The sequence below is a fragment of the Palaemon carinicauda genome, chromosome 30, assembly GCF_036898095.1.
Source record: "Palaemon carinicauda isolate YSFRI2023 chromosome 30, ASM3689809v2, whole genome shotgun sequence".
In the NCBI taxonomy this organism is placed as follows: Eukaryota; Metazoa; Arthropoda; class Malacostraca; order Decapoda; family Palaemonidae; genus Palaemon; species Palaemon carinicauda.
In genome coordinates, this window is record NC_090754.1 from 17,326,728 (window position 1) to 17,343,309 (window position 16,582).

The following is a 16,582-nucleotide window of genomic DNA, read 5'->3' on the forward strand; positions in this document are numbered from 1 at the left end:
TGTGAATAACAAACACAGTTGTAATAACAAAGGCTATTGTGGATATGGCCGTGGCCTGAGACCGAAGTAAGGGCCACCGGAGGGTCGTATCTAAACAATATGAAGCCCGTCCCATGTAGTAAACAATATAAATATAACAATAGAACGAAAGTTATTGAGAATCCCTCATGGCGGAGTATAACTCAAGGCGGAGTGGAAAACGTTCATAACTACTCCCGAGCCGTAACGGGGAGAGGACGAAACACGGACCAAAATAACGCTAACAATTGAAAAGTCACGAAAAATAAATAACTCGTAAGTTATCATCCACCCAGAGGGGGAGAGGTGAGGGAGGGAGAACCCGCTGAACGCACAAAACGGAAAACGGGAAATCCGCTCCCCCACCGGAGCTAAGAAAGAAAACGAGAGAAAGGGGTAACTCGTGACTGCGAACAGAAAACGGGGACCCCAAGCTCTCGCTCTCTTAAACACAAAAACAGGACTAAAAAACACACGACACTATTATAAACGTATAAAATAAACCTGTACATCCATAAAACACTACGATCGAAGAATAGCAACTGCTAAAACTTAAAATAAATAGCACAGTCGAGTGACGAACGCCTCGGAGGGGCGGGCACTAAACAAATACAAAGCTAAATCGCTATCTCGTTCGTAGGCTGGACTTACTAGCAAAAAGTACCATGAGTATAAATACACAAAAAAAAAAATAAAAATAAAAATAATAACGGTTCTAAAGGCATAAGGCCAGGGACTTAACCAAGAACCTAAGTGACAGAGTACTAAACGGGCAGACAAAGATGAATTCCCAAACAGTGAACAAACAATGGCCGCCATGAAAGGCCAGACGGGAATAATAAAACAGACTATACTGGATATAAAACAAAAGCCCGGTACAATAAAATACTGTCAAAACAAACTATGGTACTTAACATTGGAATGTGTGAAGATGGAGCTTCGGACATGACAAAATAAATCCACGATTGATAAAAAAGACCGAGAGCACAACAAAACGATTCAACACTTTGTATTCCAAAAAGAAGGATACTGTTCAGATGGCGCTCACGTCGTGGCGTGGGTGGTGCGGCGATGGGGGTGTGTCTAGGGCCTCTGTATCGGCCCATCCCTTTGGCGAAGGAATTAACTAAATGGAAGACAACCTGTGAATAGTGGATTTCACGCGCCTTTGCTTTATACACGACACCCAAAAGGTGCTCGCGCGAGGGTTGTAACCTCAGCATTCCATGCTTTTATCTTTCTCTGGTATAATTGGAAGGTTTTTATCAGAAAAGATATACAAGAAGGACTTTTCACCGGGCACCACAGGTTCGACCCAGAAAAATATTTTGTTGAGAGAGCGTGATTAGTGAAAGGTGTCCTGGGTAGCTAGAATTTCAATTTTACAATTTGAAATACTGTATATTGCAATATTTCGAAGAATAATACTTGCATATGTAATTTTCCACAACATAGCTTTGGGGGGATAAAGTGTATTTGAAGAGGAAATAAATAATCATGATGAGCAAGACTTGTGCATATGCAGCAGGTTAGATGTTACAGACGATTAGGGGAGATGAAAAGAAAAGAAATCACAGAAATGTTTAAAGAAATTCTTTTCTTTAGTTGAACTTTAAATACTGAGAAACATTTTCTTTGACAAATTTCATTCAATTATCAAAAAGCACTTGTAAAACTAATTAGTACATGTTGCGGTGAAGATTAATTCACAGGCTGAAATATGTTTTGTCTGTTTCCATATCAGTAATACTCGATTCTTTGCTCGCAGTCAAAATTTCTAGTTGCTGTTATCAAGTTTCAGTTGTTCAAAGAGGCCCATCCGCTACAATTGATTAGTGGTCAAATAAATGGTTTCCTCAGTTTCTGGAAATTTGGAGAAGGGATCCCCATCATTATTAATATTTTAGTTGAAGACCCTCTTTTAAAGCAAGTTTGATTGAAAACTATGGCTGTCTCAGTATCATTAATTTTGCAGTTTATTTTCTCAATTGCTCAAATATTTTTCTTTTCTGTAGTAGTGTCCTGCAGTAAGCAAGTCGACACCAAGACGTTCAATTCGAGCAATTAATGCTAAGATGAAAATTTAAGAAAAGAAAATAAGTTATCAGCAATGCATTTCAGGAGGATCATCTCCCTTCCTAAGGCTGTAGTGGAATGAGGAAACTATGCTGGCACATCCTTTCAATTGGCAATGCTGTGCTGGCTCGCAAGTAGGAGTGACAAATTTACATTGGCCCTCCGAGTCCATGGGCGGAGCAAGTAATGACGTACGTGGGGCGGTGAATTCTCATTGGTTGAGATGCTCTCCAGGAGGGAATGGTTCTCAGCCAAGGTGTCTCCGGGCTCATCCATAGGTGGAGAGCCACCATCCTGTTCTGCATCAGCTAGGCTCTGATTGGCAGAAGCGCTCGCTGGGCTCTGATTGGCAGAAGCACTGGCTGGGCTGGAATCGGTGCTAGGCGAGCTGCTTGCCCACTGATTAGAATGGTCTATGTTCGGGATGGCTTGTTCAGCATTTCTTCTGGAGATATGGTTCCTGACGGACAAGGAGCAAAAACAATTCTTGGGTCATATTAAGGGATAGTTTTTATCACTGTATTAGGAGAGCTTCAAGAATCCTAAATCTTCTACTGCCAAGAGCACGGCCGATGATCTTAGTACTCTTGACAATCTCCTCTCGTTTGATGTGGTCTTTATGCGCTTGAAGGGTATGAGCTGTTATAGTCCCTTGGTGGACATAGCAGCACAATCTGTTAGACAGTTGCCTAGTGGTCATTCCTATGTAGTATCTAGAGCATCCTGAAACCGGCCTGAAACCGGGCATAGGTAGGAATGAACTACATTCGACTGCCTCAAGAGGTCCCGAGTCGGAGCTAGGTTGTTCCTCATAATGCGGAACCTCGTCTTGGCAGTCTGGTAGTAGACTGAGAACTTGATCTTGGTGTTCACTCTACAGGGGAGACGTGATGGCTGACAATTTTTCTCACTGCTTTTTGGTTCTTTTGGTACTCTCTATACATGTACTACTTGTAGTATAAGTTGATGGTGGTAGTGTAGTCGTCGATTCGCTGGTGACCCTGGAACCAAGTGTCCAGTGCCCGATTGATCTTGCAGTTTACCTGCTTATTAAAATAAGCATTATTCACAAGTACCTTGGTGATGCAATAAAGTTCTTCATGCGTGTCATCCCATGAGAAGCAATGGGTGAGGGGACCTGCTGACGTAAGCCTTGATTGTAGAAGCCTTATACCTAGCAGGACATTTAATCTCCCAATTGAGGCACAATTCAAGTTTGGTGGGCTTTGTGTAGACGTGTGCTGTAACCTGAAGAATTCTGGGATGTGGACATCCAAAAAGGGCAGTCGACCATCGTTGCTGTGCTTCACACTGAATCTGAGGAAACTGCACTGTTCAAACACCCCGCGACAAGTCTTAAAATCCTGAGTGGAGAGAGCAATGATTGTGCCGTCGATGTACCTCACGTAAGCATTGGATTGATGTATGCATGAGAAGACCCTTTCTTTGACAACTTCCATGTAGATATTGATGAAGAACACACCATGGGGGAGCACCATTCCCTCACCATCCTTCTTTATGTACTTGTAGCCCATGTGGGTGGTGAAAGGGCCTTCCTGGTACATATTTCAAGGCGGGTGCAAAAGGTCTCCTCGTAGATGTTCAGAGTGAGTGTAGAACGGTACCAGTAGACATTCCAAAACCAGGTCAATCGGCTCTCCAACAGGATCATTGTTAAAAAGGGATTCTACATCCAGAGAAGCAAAGGTGCTATTGCTGGGAAAACTATTCCGAATACACAAAATTCAGCAGGCCAAGGAGACACTGTACCTGTTAGGAACATAAGGACTAAGGATACTGTTCACTTTCTTCCCCAGGTAGGTATTAAGTGGGCATTGGGCACTGGCTAATGATAGGCCTGAATGGGTTGCCACTCTTATTGTTCTTGACATAGCCATACTGTACAAATAACCAGGGCCAATATCAAGACCCATATAGGGGCAACCCATACAGTCCTATCATTAGCCAGTGGCCCAACACCCACTTACCAGAGGAGGGCATCCGCACCCTACTTGAAATATGTACAGTACTAGGAAGACCCCTTTCACCCCCCAGAGGGACCACACATACAGAAGGATGACGAGGTGTGTTCTTTGGCAATTTCTACAAGGAAGTTGTCGAAGAGAAGGTTTTCTCATGCATACATGACCTGATGTGTATGGGGAGGTACATCGACGTCATCAGGTCTCCCTCCACCCAAGATATTGAGACTTCCGTATGACGTTTGAACAGTGCAGTTCCCTCAGGTTCACTGTGGAGCACAGCAACGAATGTCAACTGCCCTTTTTGCATGTCTCCATCTCCCAGAGTTCTTCAGGTTACAGCACTGTGTCTACACCAAGACCACCAACCTTGGATTGTGCCTCAACTGGGAAAGTGAATCTCCTGCCAGGTATAAGGCCTCTACAATCAACGCCTACGTCCGCAGGGCCCTAACCCATTGCTCCTCCTGGCCCAACACGCATGTTATTTTAGTAGGCAAGTAAACCACAAGGTCAAGCTAGCATTTGACACTTTGTACCAGGGTGACCAGCAAACCAATGAAACCACCACCATTAAATTTTAATGCAATGGGTATATACATAGAGCGCCAAAAAAACCAAAAAGCAGTGAGGGACATCGTCAGCAACTACGTCTCCCCTGTAGATATGAACACAAGGATTAGTTCAGTCTATTACCAGACAGCCAAGACAAGGTCCCTCCTTATCATTTCCAGCATATTCACAACAGAACAAATAGATGTCTCCATACAGTATAATTTTCTGTAAGGGCTGGTTGCCTGGCAATGTTTCTCTTTCTTCCAGGTGACCAATTAGTTGTTCAAGAATTAACTATTTTTGCACTTAAATGAAGGATGGATTCGAAATAGGTCTACAAGAGATTAATTCCTGATAATCTAGAGCACTTTTCAAAGCCAATGTCATTATAGCCATTCACTGATTTGGGAAACTTACACTCATCGATGTTTGTATTGGCTATGCTTGTAATTATATCAGCTTAACTAGAAATGGGTCTACCTCCATTTACTTCAAATATTGATAATTCTGGTGACATTTTTGTGATTTATATTAAATCTCATTAATTTTATCCAAGTATCTGGAGTAGCATTAATCCGATGTTGAATATTTGTAAATGACCTAGTCATGTTTTCTATTTTGTTTTTTAAGAACACAAGAAAATTATTTTTTAGTTCCTGGTCACTACCCCTCTGGTAGCCTTTTCTCATTTACATTTGCCATTACACCATTTAGGAGACGATAAAACTTATTTATGTCTGTTTCTGTCTCCAGGGGCTTTCTCTTTTAAAGTATTCACTTTTTATCCTTCTTAGTAGGTAAATACATTGGCACTTCTGTATTCTACTATGTACTTTGTTTTCAACTGATTCCACTTTCTTTAATTGTTTCCCTTTTTCTCGTAATTCTCCCCTTCAAACTAACGAGATCAATCTTTAACAATTACTGTACAGCCTAATCCCTCAGTGGACACATGATGATATATTCTGTTTTACTCAGCCTATTATATATGGTCATAAGGCAGTCAATACACATAGCGCCCAACAAATGCTGGTTATCATAATCACAAGGAATACTGATAGCATCATCTATTTTCTTTGAAACTTCATATACAATTCTGGATGCCAGAAAACTCAGTCAATCAATAACTACAAAAGGAAACATGTTTGATTCAAGACTAAAATTTATTTTCTTCACTGCGTGTTTCTGTATTATCATTATTATCATCATCAATTGCTAAGCTACAAACAAAGTTGGAAAAGCAGAATGCTATAAGCCCAGGGGCTCCAACAGGGAAAATAGCCCAGTGAGGAAAGGAAACAAGGAAAAATAAAATATTCAAAGAACAGCAACACCAAAATAAATATTTCCTATATAAACTATAAAACAATCTAACAAAAAAAGAGTAAGAGAAATTAGATAAAATATTGTGCCCGAGTGTACCCTCAAGCAAGAGAACTCTAATCTAAGACTGTGGAAGACCATGGTAGAGGCTATGGCACTACCATATGTTAACAAGAGTCTCTCCTACCTTTACAAAGAGGAAAGTAGTCACTGAACAATTAGTGCAGTAGTTAATCCCTTGGGTGAAAAAGAACTGTTAGGTAATCTCAGTGTTGTCAGGTGTATGAGGCAGAGGAGAATATGTAAAGAATATTCCAGACTATTCGGTATATGTGTAGGCAAAGGGAAAGTGAACCATAACCTGAGCTAAGGATCCAATGTAGTACTGTCTAGCCAGTCAAAAGACCCAATGATGGTAGTATTTCACCAAGTGGCTGGTGCCCTGGCCAACCTACTTCCTGTAGAGGTAGTCTAAACGTAATAAATTTATGAACTGGAGAGAGTGCACTTCTCTTCTACATTTATATCAGATACAATGTTATTCATTCCATCACATGGTCAGTATTTTCTGCTAGTCTTGATTGCAAATCATAAGCTTTGCAATTTCTTAAATACTCTGTGTAGTCATTGCACTAAAGGTGTGCTGAACACTCGCCAATGATTTGGTTGAATTTTTATCCTTTCCTCAAACTATGTAAGGATTATGCTTATGTTTGTCTTTCTTAGAATGCCATCAGGATGTGAAAGGAAGAATGGTACTTTTGTAAGATTGTAACCGAGGACATCTTTAAGACCACGTCTCAATCTTGCCTGCAATCTCTACCAACAGTTAGCACCTTTCTATTAGTTATTTATACCATTTTCTTCTTAGATAGAAGGGAAAATGTTTTGATCTTTGAGTTTGGTAGAGCATATAAGAATTTACTTTATCAATATTCAGTCTGTTCAACATTCCATCACCTAAGTAGTACCAGTTGGAAATTCAGTTGGCGTGCAGCAGTATCTGATGGCATCAGAACTCTCTTGCTAATGCCTACGATGCCAACACTTCATCTTGCTGTCGAGATTGATAGATTGTTTTAGCATGGCGCCTGTCCATACTCGAGCAAATGGTTTGGTCGGTAGGCTTATGTCAAGTTTCCAGACATTAAAGTTTCCAGACATTAACTCATGGATGTGTCTTTGCTATCTGTTTCTTTTCTGCTAAGTAAACTGGAAGCCCCACCTGGAGTACTGAGATGCTCTATTGCAAAGTAAGGGGTCATTCAAATTATGGTTTAATTAAGAAGCTAGTCTCCTATCCTTTCTGTCTGGATGAACTCCAGTAGAAATTGTACCATAGCCAGACAGTCATCACAGTAGTTGAATAGTCAAGACTTGCATTGAGCAAATTGAAATTTGGTGAGCTCTGATTGGAGTGTTACAAGAGCATCACACATTTCAATAATGTCATCCGGGACATCTCTTCAATTTTCCAGAGCTATTTGGCAGTTAATTGCTTTCTCTATGACTGCCTGTTGATTCACATGAGTTCTGTTCTATTTGGAAAGCCATTCCACAAAGAAATGCCTGCCACTAGCCAAAACATGATTGCACAATTAGGCCTAGTTTGTGGCCCTTACTCTACGGTTGTAAGATAACCCCTTCAGAATGGCTGTGGTTATAGAAACATAAATGCCATCAAAATCCTCGATCCTGAATATTGCATACGGCTTCCACAACAGCATCAATGATTGAAGTTGCTTGCAGTGTGAAAACCTCCGATCTTTAAGACAGTATCTTAAAATACTTTTCATTCACCTCTGTATCTTTTGCCTTCACAGAGATTGCAAAATCCAATGTGATATCACTATCCTTCTGACCAAGGCTTGCCATCACAAACTGCCCATATTTTATGAGTATAGACAGTGATTATAAATCAAATAATAATACCCTTTAAATGGGACTGTCTATAGTAATACCACTATTTAAAATCACAGACTATAAGGATGTTCCAAAGGGTCTATCCTATAAACCAGGATGTTCCAAAGGGTCTATCCTATAAACCATCAAATTAAACCTTTTTCTGGGCTCGAACCTGTGCCGCCCAGTGAATAAGCTCCATTTAGCACTTATTCTTAGGTAATTTACTGCTAAATATACCAGAGAAAAAATGTAAAGGAGTGCTAGGTTAACTAGCTCGCTCACCTATTGGTGTCGGTATAAAATTGGGCGTATAATCCAGAGGTCCCGCACTATTTAGATTCATCCACGACAGAAACCCCAATAGAGGAGAGCCGTTCAGCCTCACTCGGTACTACTAACAATGCATCCGCTCAGAACTCAACTCCTTTTAGCACGTCTTGTGTGTAACCCGCTTTTTTGTTGTGCTCTCGTTTTTTCGCTTATTTTCTTTGGATTATGGCTTCTTCGTCGGTTTCCCTGGAGACACCGTCTAAGTTAAGTACCAAGCTGTGTTTTGCTGTGTTTTGAGCATCCTAGATCGTCTAATATTTGAATTATAGGAGTTTATTCTCTTCGTTCATACCGATCTTGCTTGATTCCATTTACAGTTGGTACTCCTGTTTTGAGAGCTTTTAGTTTCACTCGCGGTGTTACTATATGTATTATTTTTATTATTAAATTTTATTTGTTATTATGGATATTCATTATTTAGCGTTTAGAACCCTCGTGGTTCAATTTTTGGGCCGATATCATTTACGTATCGTTATGGCTGCCGACCTTCGTGCTAGGCGGCAATGTTATTTTTAAGCCATCAGGTGTGTCTTTTGTGATTTAATTATTATGTTGCATGCCTTGCCCAAAAATTTTTATGTGTTTATTTTATATTATCAACGCTATTACTATTATAATGAATATTGTGCTATTACTCCGTTTGATCTGTCTGGTTGGGGATCGTCAGTTGGTAGCCCTGCTGCTCCGTATCACGTGATCCTCCCCCATGCTCCCCCTCTCGCTAGGTGGGCGGCTAGGCTTCTCTCCCCCTCTCCCCTAGGGGACCGTTGCCTTCCCTCCTTGTAGAGGGGGTAGTTCAGTGTTTATGGACTTTATCCTCCGGGTGTCCCGGCGGGTTCGGCTCTGTCTAGTCTGGTTGGCCACCGGTCAACAGGGTTGGATCCCGGTGCACCCTATTTTATATTCACTTATCACACTGGTTTATGTTATATGAAACCCTCTGGGTTCGGTTGGCGGTTCTTATCTACAGTTCCGCCCCCCTATTTAATTTATAACAGTTCCTATGATGATTATATGACAGATCACTACCCCGGAGTTCCTATACGAATTGGTTTTGGATACTTTTATTTCCCGGCCCGGGGCTTAGCCTCGCCCCGGGAAATCAGACACCCTGTGTCTTAATTTTTTGTTGTTGCATCCTTTTTTATACTCCCGGCTCGACCGGAATGGATGGCTATACTTTAGTCTTAAGCTAGACTTATGTTTAGGCCGGGTCCTCCGGACCCGCCCCTACTTAAGAATATTACAGTTAAGCCCTAATCTTGTGTTAGGCTTATGTTAGGCCCGGGTCCTCCGGACCCGCCCCTACTTAAGAGAATTACAGTTTCTCATATACTATTCTTTTTATAGATGGTGCATTGTCAGACGACAGCCTGTGCAGCTGTTCTACATCAGCCCTGCGGCCATACCGTCTGTCGGTCTCACGCCCTCTGCGGTGTGCAGCTGGAGGATGTCGTGGTATGGCACCCGGATAACTGTGTGGTCTGTTTTGACCTCGTTACCACCCTTGGATCTGACTCTGTGAGTCCCGTTGGCTATGTTGCCTTCTTATTTATCTTACCTTTTTTGGCATACATACACTATTTTAGTAAGATATCTATGGTCTTGAAGGACCACTGGGAGTCTGCCTTTTTATAATTCCCACTATTATTTCAGGCATCCCCGGAGCAAAAGTCTGCGGCTCGGGCCACACTGAAAGTGTGGGTTGGTGGTTTTGCCCGGAACGTGAAGTCCAAGCGGCCCTACGTCCTCTCCTAGGACTACTGTTCCTTGATTTACCCCAACGCCAAGTCTTCAGCCGCTGTGGCTAGGCATGCTGCAGCTCCCATCATTGCCACATTGATGCCACCATAGCGGGGTTTATTGATCCAGAGCAGGATCCGTCGGACGCCCCCGGAGATCTAGAAGACAATGTTGCCTCCATGAACCTTGACGTGGAACCCATGTTATTGGATGATCCAGATACAGGTAGGGTGGTAAGTGAGGCAGGTGTTTCTGGCGCTGAGATTCCTATCCTCAGCCCCTCTCTTTCTTCTTCTTCTGATCGCTCTTCCTTTCATGGTTTTTCTGGGGACCGTGATTCGTCCCAACGATCACACCCGGTTCCCCCCAAGAATAAGTCTAGAACCTTACCTAAAGTTCATAAGCCTCATAAGGCTTCTCATGGTTCTAAACAGAATACAAACCTGTCATCTAAGGCTTCTGGCTCCTCCTCTAAGTCTCGCGACCCGGGAGTTCATTCCGCCACACCTGCTGCTAGCCCGGGCCTTTCCGAATCAGCCATGCTTCGCATCGTGTCGGAGATGCAGGCTAAGTTGGTATCAGAGATACAGTCTAAGATGGACACGATGTTCTCTAACATCGGTCAGAGACTTGGGGCATTAGAGCAAGGTGCTCCGGAGCGGGTCCAAAGCTCTCTCATCCCGGATGCCTCTAAGCTCCCGCCGTTTGCCAAAAACAACCCTTGGCGTATGGCTCTTCATTCCCCGTTCTCAGACGGAATGTTAACTTTGGAGGGTCTTGGCACTCGTCCCCTAGAGGACTTTGAATTCTTTCCTCCTGGTCTGGCATTTCCATTTCATGGTTATGCCAGGCTTACCGAGGAAGCTTTGGTTCGGTTAGACAAGGTCCCCAAGGAGACAGTCATCTTCCCAAAAGAGCAGGCCCAATCTGTGTGGGCCAGATTCCGGAATGACATCGGCTGCACCAACACTATGTTGACGCCTTATAAGAGCTCCTTTACAATGTTCCTAATGGACAAAAACACCGTGACTCCATGTGTCAATAAGGTAGCAGAGCTTGCCTTCCAATATGCTCTGGAGGAGAAGCCCTTGCCTCCCATCCGAGAGGTGGATTCAATCTCCCTCCTTCTTCCTTCAGGCATTGAGTGTTGGGACAACGTCCATACCACATTTACCTCTGGAAAGCTAGCAGCAGACTGTGCTTCGGTAATGTTTAGTGAGCGGCTTCCCCGTCTCCCGGAATCCCTCATTAAACAGGAGTATGATTCCCGCCTACGCGTTGGCCGTACTCTGAACCTGGCCACTTCCACGGAGTCGATAGCCTTGACTTACGATACTGAGGGTATTTTTAAATCTCTCAACAAGGCTACGTTGCAGTCATTATACTATGACCTGTATGACTTCGCTACTGCTAAACGCAAGTGTCGCAAACATGTCCTGGCAGAGGCGACTATTAGGCATGAACCTAATAAGCTGATCCGGTCCTCCTGTTGGGGTTCAAACCTCTTCCCTGAGGACCTTGTAGAGGAAGTCTTGGCGGAGGCCACTCGAGTCAACCAGAGCCTTAAAGCCCGTTGGGGTTTGACTCCTAAACGTAAATCTGACCCTGCAAATTACCAAGCCCGGGGTAGGAAGAAGCTCCGTCCATATACTTCCACCCAGTTCAGGCAACAGCAGAGTGGTTCGCCCATTTTCCGGCTGCCTCTTCCCCCATCTCCTGTTGCCCCGGCACAGCCTTCCACCTCTCAGGCTCCTTCGGACGACTATGTCACCGTTCTGCTTCCTAAGAGCCAGCTTTCTGGTGCCTCCGCCACTTCTCCTGCCTTTAACCAGTCGTATGAGGCTCATAGCTCTTCCCAGAGTTATGGTAGAGGTAGAGGCTACCACCGTGGTTCTAACCAGAACAAAGGCAGGGGAAGAGCTTTTCGCAGAGGAAAGAACTTCCGAGGCGGACGTGGAGGCAACTCCTCAAACCAATACTGAGGTGCAGCAGGTAGGGGGGAGGCTCTATGCCTTCCGCAACAAATGGAGGTTCAGTCCCTGGGCGTTCAGTATCATCTCCAAGGGACTGGGGTGGAGTTGGATTCAAGGACCTCCTCCTCCGAACAAATTTCGTCAACATTCCACTCCGGACCTGGTCGAATTTGTCCAGGATCTTTTACAAAAGAACGCCGTACAAGAGACGAAACACCTGAAGTTTCAAGGTCGGCTGTTCAGTGTCCCGAAGAAGGATTCAGACAAGAGAAGAGTGATTCTAGACCTATCCCTTCTAAACTTGTCCATTCAATGCGACAAGTTTCGAATGCTTACCGTCTCGCAGGTGCAGACCTTACTTCCCCGTGGGGCCGTCACCACCTCTATCGATCTTACAGACGCCTATTATCACGTCCCGATAGCGAGACACTTCCGTCCGTACCTAGGCTTTCGCTTAGGGGACAAAAGTTACTCCTTCAAGGTGATGCCTTTCGGGCTCAACATCGCCCCAAGGATCTTCACAAAGTTAGCAGAAGTCGCTGTTCAGGAACTCAGGAATCAAGGGATTCAAGTAGTAGCCTATCTGGACGACTGGCTCATTTGGTCAGACACCTCCCAAAATTGCCTAAAAGCCACTCACAAAGTCATCCATTATCTTCAATCTCTAGGCTTCCAGATCAACTTCAAGAAGTCCCGTCTTCTTCCAAAATCGAAGTTCCAATGGCTCGGCCTGCAATGGGATCTTATATCTCATACTCTGTGTCTTCCCAGACCCAAGAGGTTAGAGATTGCAAGGAACACCAAACGCTTTCTCAAAGACAAAGTAAGTTCCAGACGACTCCAAGAGAGGATTCTGGGGTCCCTTCAGTTTGCCTCAGTGACGGATCTTCTTCTGAAGGCAAAATTGAAAGATATCAATCGTGTCTGGCGTTCGAGGGCGAACCGGAAGCTCCGGGACAGGAAAGTCCGCCTTCCTCCCATTCTACGGGAAAGACTTCTTCCTTGGACAAGAGCAAACAGTCTGTCAAAGTCAGTTCCCCTTCGATTTCCGCCTCCGAAATTAATCATTCACACGGACGCATCCTTATCAGGTTGGGGCGGTTATTCTCAGCTCAAGAAAGTTCAAGGTCTTTGGACTCCCTTGTTCCGCCAATTTCACATCAATGTGCTAGAGGCCATGGCAGTTCTTCTAACCCTGAAACGTCTCGCTCTTCCCAAGAAACAACACCTTCGTCTGGTCCTCGACAGCGAAGTGGTGGTCCGCTGCCTCAACAGAGGCGGGTCAAAGTCAGGGCCTCTGAACCATGTTCTAGTAGCCATATTCTCCCTAGCAGCCTTGAACCGTTGGCATCTTTCAGCTGTCCACCTGGCGGGAGTCCGGAATGTAGTGGCAGACGCCCTGTCCCGGACCTCCCCTCTAGAATCGGAATGGTCACTCGATCTAAAGTCATTTCGGTGGATTCTCTCTCAGGTTCCCGGTCTCCAAGTGGACCTCTTCGCCACGGAATCCAACCACAAATTGAGAGTATATGTGGCTCCCAATCTAGACCCTCAGGCTTACGCCACAGACGCCATGTCACAGAATTGGGACACCTGGGAAAAGATTTATCTCTTTCCCCCGGTGAATCTTTTGCTGAAAGTTCTAGACAAACTGAGATCCTTCAAGGGACAAGTAGCCTTGGTCGCACCCAACTGGCCCAAGAGCAACTGGTATCCTCTCCTGCGAGAGTTGAGATTATACCCTCACCCGATACCCAATCCGGTTCTGTCTCAGATAGTACAAACACGCGTTGTGTACGCTTTCTCAAACATTCAGAGCGCCCTAACTTTATGGACTTTATGAAGTTTGCGGCTATGCATGGTGCCAATATTGATCCTCAAAACACCTTGTTCCTAGAATCGGATAAACGGGATTCCACCATCCGCCAGTATGACTCTGCAGTTAAAAAGTTGGCAAAATTTTTAATAGACTCAGACGTGAACTGTATGAACTTGAACCTTACAGTCACTTTCTTTAGATCTTTATTAGAATCAGGTCTGGCAGCCAATACTATCACCACTATTAAATCGGCTCTGAAAAAGATCTTCCTAGTGGGTTTTAACATAGACTTAACCGACTCTTTGTTAGCTTCAATTCCGAAAGCTTGTGCCAGACTGAAACCGGTTACTCGTCCTACCCCGGTGACCTGGTTCCTTAATGACGTACTCAAATTGGCTTCTGATACCATTAACAGTTCTTGTGATTACATTCCCCTTCTCAGGAAAACACTTTTCCTGGTGAGCTTGGCTTCCGGGGCAAGAATTTCTGAATTGGCAGCCTTGTCGAGAGACCCGGGTCATATTGACTTCCTGCCTTCGGGAGAGGTCCTTCTTTCTCCTAACAAATTCTTTTTGGCTAAGAACGAAGACCCTCAAAACAGATGGTCCTCCTGGAATATTGTTCCCCTCACGCAAGATCCGTCTCTGTGCCCTGTTACTACTCTTAGGTCTTATTTATCCCGGACCTCCTCTAACTCCTCGGGGCCTCTATTCGTTAGAGAACAAGGCGGTACCATTACTATTACAGGGATCAGGCAACAAATCTTGTATTTTATTAAACAAGCTAACCCAGACTCTTTTCCTCTTGCACATGATATCAGGGCGGTTGCTACCTCGGTGAACTTCTTTCACCACATGAATTTTACAGACCTTTCCAGGTATACAGGGTGGAAATCACCGTCAGTGTTCAAGAAACACTACCTTAAACATTTGGAAGCCCTAAAATTTTCTACAGTAGCCGCAGGGAGCGTAGTTACTCCCAAGTAACTCACAGGTTAATGCCTTGTCTCTTTATCTCTCCCTCTTACCTGCCTCATTTATACCCTATTGTATTCGTTGGTCTCGCACCTGAATACTGTTATTATATTTGTAAATTTTTATACTCCTGAGTATCTGTATATATTATCACTCACGGCATTATTATACCTACCTTATTGGATTTATGTTCATATTTAAGATACCCTTATAATTGTTTTTTGGTACTCATCTCTGATTAAAAGCATCCTGTATTTCCCTTACGCTTATGTTTTTTCCTTTATTTTGCAAGTTTGGTGACATTTTCTCTTGTATAGATTCACTGGGCGGCACAGGTTCGAGCCCAGAAAAGGGATTTTGACGTAGGAAAAATCTATTTCTGGGCGAAGGACCTGTGCCGCCCAGTGAACCCTCCCAGCTCCTCTCCCTTGGAGTCCCCAAACTTTGGGTGCTAAGGAGTTGGGTTCTGAGCGGATGCATTGTTAGTAGTACCGAGTGAGGTTGAACGGCTCTCCTCTATTGGGGTTTCTGTCGTGGATGAATCTAAATAGTGCGGGACCTCTGGATTATACGCCCAATTTTATACCGACACCAATAGGTGAGCGAGCTAGTTAACCTAGCACTCCTTTACATTTTTTCTCTGGTATATTTAGCAGTAAATTACCTAAGAATAAGTGCTAAATGGAGCTTATTCACTGGGTGGCACAGGTCCTTCGCCCAGAAATAGATTTTTCCTACGTCAAAATCCCTTATCTAAAGAGGTATTGAAGGAAATCCCTTACTTGGTCTCTTACAAGAGGTAGCTGCTGGAATAGAACCAGCCCACCCCCTGGAATTAGAGACTGAATTTCAGCACTGGAATAGTTCTGCACCCCAGAGTTGGAATACCGGCAAACATTATCAGGTAGTGACAAGACCAACACGCGTCTAACGATTGGTTTAAAAAAAAAAACTACAAAACCAGATATGGTGTCCCCTGCAAACAATCTAACCAATGACAGAAAGGTTGGAGACAGCCAATATATATATGGAGGCGTTTGACGCAATAAGAAGTTATAAAAGTTATATTTGAGAATTTAGTCAAACTGAAGGGGAAAAAAATTATTCCCCAGTTCAAGAGCCCTCTTGCCGTCAAAAGGCTTCAAAGCGAAAATTATATTCCATGTTGAAGCCCAATGAAATCAAAAGACATTCTCTCTACAAGAAGGAGAGGAGTAGAGTACAAGTGTATTCTGCTCTGCAGTTGAAATCAAAGTGGATGCAGTGACCTGTAGGGTGGGCGGAGTTTAAACATCTCCCCCCAAGAATTACATTTTAATTCTAATACCATTCCACAGCTTTGCTGAAATCACATTACCATTAGGGGACGATGGGTTATTTCTGTGCAATAGACAACTGTAACTCTATATACATACCCGATGTGGGGGCTTAATATCTACTGGGTGGAGCTGGGTGGCAGGTACAAAGACTACGTCGATTCGACGTCGATAAGTACTGCTAGACGCTGCCATTTTTCTGTCAAGAGAAAACAAAAGGGACCATTAAAAACAAAATAAATAAAGAGAGAGAGAGAGAGAGAGAGAGAGAGAGAGAGAGAGAGAGAGAGAGAGAGAGAGAGAGAGAGAGAGAGAGAGAGAGAGAGAGAGAGAGCCTTACCTTATTGCCTTATTTTTTGTTTGGGTTCCCCCAGGTCCCTCAGTGTGAGGCACCTCGTATATCCACCAGAGAGTTGCTAATACATCTTCCGGTGTATTTTGCATCTTCCAGTCTTGGATGGTCTGGGATGCATCTTAGGTATTTATCGAGCTGATTTTTAAACGCATCTACGCTCACTCCTGATATGTTTCTTAGATGAGCTGGCAGCACATTAAATAGTCGCTGCAT

The 16,582-nt window shown here is 43.8% G+C and overlaps 1 long non-coding RNA gene across 2 annotated transcripts in view; it reads right to left on the reverse strand.

Annotated features, from left to right (window-relative positions):
- Positions 1 to 16,582, reverse strand: part of LOC137623676 (uncharacterized) — a 126,037-nt gene that overhangs the window by 78,271 nt on the left and 31,184 nt on the right. For both annotated transcript variants that reach the window (XR_011040609.1, XR_011040610.1), the window contains exon 3: positions 16,114 to 16,213. This is a non-coding gene — a long non-coding RNA (uncharacterized lncRNA). The remainder of the gene's footprint in view (positions 1 to 16,113; positions 16,214 to 16,582) is intronic.